The sequence below is a fragment of the Octodon degus genome, unplaced genomic scaffold (assembly GCF_000260255.1).
Source record: "Octodon degus isolate 3935 unplaced genomic scaffold, OctDeg1.0 scaffold00070, whole genome shotgun sequence".
In the NCBI taxonomy this organism is placed as follows: Eukaryota; Metazoa; Chordata; class Mammalia; order Rodentia; family Octodontidae; genus Octodon; species Octodon degus.
This window is the reverse complement of record NW_004524646.1, coordinates 651,643-660,335: the sequence shown is the minus strand read 5'-3', so window position 1 is coordinate 660,335 and position 8,693 is coordinate 651,643. Positions and strand designations below refer to the sequence as shown.

General features: G+C 36.0%; 1 protein-coding gene across 1 annotated transcript in view; it reads left to right on the top strand.

Annotated features, from left to right (window-relative positions):
• Eml5 (echinoderm microtubule associated protein like 5) overlaps window positions 1-8,693 on the top strand; it is a 247,615-nt gene that overhangs the window by 80,962 nt on the left and 157,960 nt on the right. The window lies entirely within an intron of this gene.

Genomic DNA, 8,693 nt, shown 5'->3' with positions numbered 1-8,693 from the left:
CCAAAAGGGCCATTTAGATAAAAAAAGATGAATCTGTCTTAGGAAAATTAAGTTTCTGTAAGTAGAAGTATATGCATCTTAATTTTTAGTTATTTATAGCTTATCTTTTATAATTACATTTTTATTAAAAATGAGACAATTCCTGTGAGTTACTTTATATAGAATCAAAATTCAAAGCAAAGGATATAATTATCACTCTACTGATCAGTTTCAAGTTATTTTCTATTTCTAGACAATGATTTTTAAAAAGTTAAATCAAGGGGCCAAGGAGATGGCTCAGTAGAATAAGTGCTTCCCTGGCAAGTGCAAGGGCAGTTCCGCAAAACAAAACAAAACAAACAACAAAAAAAAAGTTAAATCAATCAAGCTTTTCTGTGGGGTTTGTTATAGCTAAATCATATTTAAATACTATAAAGAAAGTTGGATTTTGTAAGTATGCTGAATTTATAATCTTTAAAAGCTTTATGTTAAAACTGGACTTTAAAAGCATTTTGGCTTTTAAAAGAATTTGTTACTGCTTTTCAATTCATTAAATCAATTTTGTAGATCTAGATTTTGTGGAAACAGATTATAGTGTATCCTATCCCCTTTAAAAAGATAATAAGTACATGTTTCATTTCTTGTGAGGAATATCTTCTTTGACTAGAATAGAGTCATGACTTTCTGATGAGAGATCACTTTCTGGTGAGGGAATCTATAAAAACTTAATGGGAACATCCTATCTGGGGAACATATACTTCTGGGCTTAATATTGTTATGTAGGAGTAGTTAGAAGGTATAGAAAGTAATTTTTATCCCATTGTCTTTCAAGTCCCTCATTATCCTCATATTTGAATTTCTTTTTTAAAGGAAAGAGAATAGTAACTGCTACTTCACAGGAGTTTAAAATATCATTTTAAAAAATCTATAATAGAGTAGTTTTAAAAAATAGTTTATCCTTTTAGGTGTTAGGAAATTCAAGATAGTTTTACTATAAGGGTCCTTCCCTCTTTAAATGTAACAGATTGCATTGCTAAGGAGATTCAAGGAGAAATCACTTCATAAAACCTTTGATTTTGCTTTTATAAAGCAACTTACGAGGAAGATTTTATTATCATGAATCTTCATGAGATCATACTAACATTTAAATTTTTTTTAATTTTCACTTTATTTTTTTCCTCAGTACTGGGGATTGAACTAGGACCTGGTGTTTGCCAGGCAGGCAGTTATGCCGCTGGGTTATCTCCCCAGCTCTTAACATTTTCAAGTTATAAGAACATACTACCTAAAAGGCAGAGCATTATCAAATGTCAGGCATTTTGTTAAGCCTGTATTATCTCACTTAAACTTCATAGTAACAACCTGTAGAATAGATACTATTATTAACTTTATTTTACAGATAAAGAAACTGAGACTTAGAGAGGTTAAATAACTTGCCCCAGGTTACACAGCTAGTAAATGGAGCCAGAGCTGGAACTCAGGTCAGGCATACTGCAAAGCTCATGTTTTTAATAGCAATGCTTTACTGCCTCCAGACGTGGTTTAGGAGGTGGTATATTTAAAAAGGAATTAATCCATTTTAAGTACACAAAAAGGTAAACTGTAAGGAACTGCTGCCAATTGAAGATTAAGAGATTATGTTAATCATAACATGAAAAGTATACTTGAGAGGACATATCTGTTTTCTATTTGTAAATTGCTAGTGGGATATCAACTAGGAATATTGTCTTATGTTTTACATTTTTTACAAAATGTGAAACTATAAGTGGTCATTTAGGGTTTATCCCGTCAGCGAGTTTCCCAGTTGATGGTAACGTTGAACCTTCTTATTCCAGAGGCTTTATTCTAAAGGAGTTGAATATCCACACTGATACTGGCAGCCTCTGCCTTACTGAGGATAATTAGGGCCTGAAAAGGCTATTTGTTTATTTATTTTAATGTATTTAATAGAGGGTCTACAGGGTCTCACTACACAGATTGGACTCATTGTGGTCCTCCTGTTTTCAGTCTCTTAAGAGCTGGGATTATGGGCCGCACCCCCACACCTAGTCACAATCGCTCTCAGTGCAACCTGGGGGCAGGGCCAGCACACATGCCAGAGATTACACCCCAGTCCCTGTGCCTGCGCTTTAGTCCACTGAGCTACCTGGCCGGTCCTCGAGGCTATTTATATAAATCCACATCAAACAGGATTAAAATTTAATAGTAAATTGGAAAAGTAGGCAAGAGAATGAGAAATTTAACTGGTACTTTATGTTGAATATACGATAATTTACAAAAACTTTTTCCTTATATATAAACAGATCTAAGTTACAGCTGCAACTCTTCTAATTTATAGAATGAACATAATACATAATAGTTTTATTTTGTTAGTTATAAGTTGGTACAAAATAAATAGCACTTAGCAGGCAGGTGCTTATGCAACTGAGCTATCTTCCCACACCCTGTCTTTGACTTTCGGTACATGATTATAAGTGTCATTTTTGCAAAAATAGTATTGGGTACAGAGGGGTGTGGCTTTTTCCCAGGACCTTTTAATAAGCTTTTATATCTAGATGGATCTTGAGTATATATTGTATTATTCTTGAAGTGTTCTGCAAGATGCTAACTTTAAGTTTTAAGTATGATTTAACTAGCATTTACTTTATTAAGCCCTAAATCTTTTATAAAATTTGTAATTTTACTTTGTTACACTATAATGGTTAGTTCTTACAAATAAACACTGAGGGGCCGGCCAAATAGCTCAGTGGATTAAAGTGCCTGCTTAGGCAGACTCAGGGACTAGTGTTCAATCCCTGGTGTCCCCTGCCCGCCCTTCCCCTGGGGCACCCTGAGAGGGTGATTGAGACTGGGCCTGTTGGCACATGCCTGTGATCCCAGCTCTTAGGAGGCTGAACACAAGTGGATCACTACGAGTCCAATCTCCATAGTAAGACCCTGTAGATGCTGTAGATCCTGTACTAAAACACACACACACACACACACACACACACAAAAAAAAAAAAAACTGAGATCACTAGGTCCTCTATACTATACTCAAAAGTTTAACTGTCCTTTATTTGAACTTGTTTCACAATTACAGGGATTCATAGGATGCTTGTAGTATATAGTAGCAGTCTTATTTGAGTATTTGGTGTGTTGCTTCCAATTCAATTAGTGAACGCAAATAAGATTTTGATATGAGTCAGGAGAAGTTGGGAAGATAAAGGGTTATTTACCTGTTTGGTTTTTTTCACCTTCTCCAGTTGTTTGCTCTTTAAAAACCTTCCCTTCTGTCTCATGTCAGTGCTCTTCAGGAAGCCGTACTTATTCGCTCTTAACTGTTATCTGGGCCCATGACTTTAACCTCTGTAACAATTAGCAGAGGCCCATGTTTCTTTCAGTTCCACATAATCCCCTTGAATGTCCTATAGATAGTTCACATTACACATTTAGATTTAGTTATTCTCAAAAAACCAAGACCTCTTCTTCCCCCTGGATCCTAGCCTACCTATCCAGTCTCGTCTCTGACACCTCCCCAGTGATTATCCTTCCCTCAACTACATGGAATTGCTGGCCCTTTTTGAAAGCAACAGGATCTCAAGGTCTGTGTCTCTTGATCTGAGAAGTACTGTTACCTTTTTACCTATCTCTTAATCTTATTCTTTGAAGACATAGGTTAAGCATTACTTTATCTCTTTCTCACCTACTTAAACTGTTAAGTGTGAGAAAAGAATATAACATAAAAATGTATGGGAAGCTAGAAGATGAGGTGTTTTTTGTTTTGTTGTTTTTACCCTTCCTGTTTGTTGTTGCTTAACTCATGCTTAGAAGGAGGTTGATTTGGGTCATGATAAGTTGTTGTCAAAGCACAAAGGAAATACCCTCTAGAGGTAGATACTTTGAAGCTTTTTTCTTTTTCAGTCCTGGAGACTGAGCCCAGGGCCTTTACTGTATATGCTTAGATACACGCAGTTTTAGTTTTATTGTGTGTACAGTGAACTAAGACAGAAAGAAGAGGCCTCAGTAGAAAGGACTATTCTTCACTTTCTATTTGTCTTGTAAAATTTTCATTCTCATTACTCTGTGCTACAACAAGAGATAGGTATCTGTGTTGTAGTTAGATATTTGCTCACACCCTCTGGCTCCTAAATATTAGCATCTGAAGAAGAATAAATCATCTCTTGTTATCTGGACTTTCTACTAGCTTGATTTGATGGAGAATCAAGATAAACTGTGTTCTGGTGGGTGATCTTTCTTTCTTTCTCTCTTATTTATTTATTTATTTATTTATTTATTTTGGGGGGGTTTAGAGATAGGGTCTTGCTGTGTATCTCAGACTAGTCTTAAATGCAGGTGGGCCTCAAACTTGTAATGATCCTTCTGCTTTGTCCTCCCAAGTGTAATCACAGGTGTGTACCATCATTTCTGGCTGAAAATTGTATTCTGAATCTTTTTTATATGAACTGACCTTTTTGCCCATTTCACTTGAATAGTAATTCTTCTTTGCAGAAACTTGATAATTGGTTACTAGATGGCATTTGTCATTTGGACAAGTAGAGTGCATGGATTCTTAAAATGAATTATGGCAATGGTATACTAACTAATAATAATAACAAACATTTATTTAACATTAACTGTATGCTAGGCACTTGTCTTTTATGTATAATATACATTAATTTTTATTTCATATCTGAGTATTTTTGTTATCTCTATTTAATGAGTAAGGAAAGTAAGGTACAGAAAGGCTACATAACTACCCAATGTCACATACCTAGTAAGGCATGGTATTCAAACCTAAGCAGTCTGGAATCTGATCTAAGCCAGAGTTTGGTAAACTTTTTATAACAAGTAGCAAATATTGTAAGCTTTTGGGCCTTATGGTCTTTGGTGTAGCTGCTCATCTTTGCTCTGTACTATGAAAGCAGTCACAGACAATGTGCAAAAAAAAAAAAATGAGGATGGTTATGTTCCAGTAAAAATTGACTTATGAAATAGAATATAGGCAGGATTCACCCTGTACGTTGTAGACATATATCTGACCCCTGCTTTAAACTAATAGCTTTCAATGTGTTTTGTCTTATTCCTCACATTTTTCCTATAATTCTAGCTTTGATATTTTAGTTACTTAGAATATAATTTTTAAATATTTGGGAGATTTTTCTGGAAACTTGAATTCTTTTTCAGAATACATATAGTATTCTGTATTTTAATTATGTCATTTGTTGGAACTTTGTGATTCAAAATTTGTGATCGCCCAGAAGTTTTATATTCACTTATAAAGGAAACAGAAAAACATATTACTGTTTCCTTTGTCTTCTCTTGTATGTTGAACTTTTGTTATCACTAATTTTAATTGTACATATTTTATAAACCACATGTAACTATTGTTATTTTTTTCCTGAAGCAGTTTTAAAAGAAATTTTTAAATGAAAAAAGTTTTATTTATATATTTACCATGTGGAGCTTTTACTCATATTTTGTAAATCAGGTTTCTATTTGCAATCTTTTCTCTTCTGCCTAGTAAAATTTACTGTCTTATTTCATGTGCAGCTTTGCAAATGTTGGGTTCTCTAAGATTTTGTATTGTATTGTTTTGATCTAACAGCTTTTAAAGTGTGTGTGTGTGTGTGTGTGTGTGTGTGTGTGTGTGTCTTATTTTGAGTGCTGAACCCAGGACCTCACAGTGCGCTGGAGTAATTAACCAGCCCTTTTTATTTTTAATTTTGAGACAGTCTTTTTCTGTTATCCTGGATGGCCTCAAACTGAGGTGATTTTTTTTTTTTTTTTTTTTTTTTTTTTTGCCTCAGCCTCCCAAGTATCTGGGATTACAGGTGCACAACATCACACTGGTCTCAGAATTGGTCTCAGCAGTTTCACTGAGGTCTGGCATGTCATGTGTCTTAAATAGTGTATTTTTCTTGTGTGACTGCTAATTTAGCTTGAGATTTGTTTAGCATCTTATATGTGTGGGTTGTGGTTTTCGTTCCCTTAGAACACTTTTGGCTTGTTAGCTGGTTTTTCTTTTCTTTTCCTTCTTTTCTTTCTGGAGCTACAGTTACTTGCACGTTAAACAGAAAGGTAACTTTGGCTCTGAAAATGCTTTTCTCCTCTGTCTTCCTATGCTATATTTTGAGTAGTGTCTCTTGCTATGTCTTTAATTCATTTATCTTTTCAATGCTTTCTAACTTGCTTTTAATTCTTTGACATGACCTTTTTTTGAGACAGGGTATAACTCTGTAGATCAGGCTGGCCTTGAGCTCAGTGTGTAGTCCTTGCTGGCCTAAACTCAGCAATTCTCCTGCCTCACTCTCCCACGTGCTGGGATCACAGGCACACACTATCATGCCCAGCTGAAGTGAATTTTTATTTCAGATACTGCACTATGTATTTTTACACGTTTTGTTTCTTCTCCTCCCCCCCGCCCATGCTACCGTCTTCTCTCCTCTTCCTCTCCGTTATCCTCCTTCTTTGGACCTTCTGCCTCCTTCTACCCCGTCACTCATCCTCCCTCCTCCTTTTTCTGTGCTCTTCATTTTTCCTTTATCATTTTTAGTTCTGTTTTGTGATCTTGAACTTCTAGAATATTTTTATTACAGTGACTCCTCTAATTTTAATCATCTCCCTGATTTATATATTGGTTTGTTTCTGTTGACTGATGTTTCCCCCAGTGATGATTTCTGTTTCTTCACATGCCAGTAATTTCTTGCTTAGGTGCTAGACATTGTGTATGTTATATTCCAATTCTGTATTTCATTATGTCCCTTTACAACATTTGAGCATTGTTCTTGAAATTAAATAAATCCCTTATGGATCTGGAGTGATATTCCTGGAATAAGTAATGCACGTTGAGTTCAAAGAAGTGTCTCCATTCTGGCTGTTGGGAATTTTGGATGATTTCTAATCCTGGAGATCTTAAAATTGGCTTTGTTTCCCCTTTTAATTTTTTTTATTATTATTATTATTTTTTAATGTGTGTGGGGGGGGCAGCTCAGCCCACCAGGGGGCGGGGCTGGCTGGCATGTGGTGCTGGGGGATTGAACCGTGGTCCCTGTGCTTTGCTGCGCTTGTTTTAAGTAGGTGCTTTAGACCACTGAGCCATCTCACCAGCCCCTGTTTCCCCTTTTAATAGTTACTTTCTAGGATTTATTCTTTTCATGGCCTCATGGATTTTGCTCTATGCATGCAGGGAATAGTGTTCCCAAATCTCACCTCTAGAAACAGTCCCTGGTGCTCATTCTCTGCTCTGGTAATTCTAGCCATCTTGGCTTCTGAGAACCCTAGGCTCTGTCCTCAAACCAGGTTCTAGTGGGTTCCACCTTTGTGTGCTCTTATCTGTTAATTGTCTCCTCTTGAAAGCCTGTAGGAGTCACCTTGTTTACCCCTCATTTAGGGTTCACAGTGCTTTACTTCCTATTACAAATATCTGAACATAGTTGTTTCATGTGTTTTCTACAGATTTTTATATATGTATGGTGTGAAGGGCGTAAATTTATAACCACATAATCCTTCTTGATTACAATATTATCTTTTCATGTTTCTCACCTTTCATTCACCTATTTTATTTTTTTTTCTTTGTTTTTTTGAGACAGGGTCTTGCTATGTAATTCAGGCTAGCATTGAACTTGCTTATATAGCCCAGGCTGGCCTCAGCAGTTTTTCTGCCTCAGCTTCCCAAGTACTGGGCAATACCATTCCTGGCCTTATTTTTTATGTCTAGAAATTTTGTTCGCTTCTTCACATCTCCTTGAATATATTTCATAGATTCCTATTCTTTGTTTCTATTTAACTATTACGATGCATTAATTCTATTTCTCCACTTACATTAAGCTTATTTTATATTGTTTTTATAATTCCATTATCTGATGCAAGACTAATTTTTCTTATTATTGTGACCTACTGATTCTTATGATGTCTTTTTGTATTTGTGGAGGGTAGTTTCATTTTTTAAAATTTTTATTTATTTATATGTATTTGGTAAAGGGTCTTGTTATGCAGCTCAGACTCATAGTGATCCTCCTGTTTTCAGCCTCCCCAGGGCTGGGACTACAGTTGTGCACTACCACAACCGAACTTGGTCACTGGCTCAGCATGCCTGAGAGTGCGGCTGGTGCAACATGTGGTGCCAGGGTCCCTGGGTTTGCCTAAGCAGGTGCTTAGTCTGCTGAAATGTCTTGCTGGCCCATTTCATTTTTTAAAGCTTATTTTTATTAAATTTCTGCCTGTAAGAATTCTTTGAGAGATGGTTGGAAGATTCCTGTACAAGATTTATGTTTGCCTCTGCCATTTGGTCAAAACTGATGGAAGTCAATTAGTCCTTAGGACTGGTCTGAATGCAACATTGCGCTGGAGAGATTTGCTGGCTGCTGTGAATTGAGCTTATACAACAGTGTGAACATTACTTCTGGTTATGATGGCTCAGGAGATTTTTCCCCCCTTTAATGAATGCCACCCCTTTCTTTAAGGGATTAGTTTTCATTGTGCCATACTCTGAGGGGTTCATTGCTTTTTGTCAGAGATCTACAATTGTAAAGTCTCACCTAGGGTGGGTTCTAGACTTTATTACCTATTCCTCTTCAGCTCACAGGATAAAAGTGAGAAGTATACAGTTCATCACATACCCACCTATGGGGTCTCTTATCCTTTAGTATTTATTTGTGCTGGAAATTTGTTTTTGTTTTCATTTTCTTAATTCCTTGACACCATAGCAGTATATTATAAAGATATTTTTATAT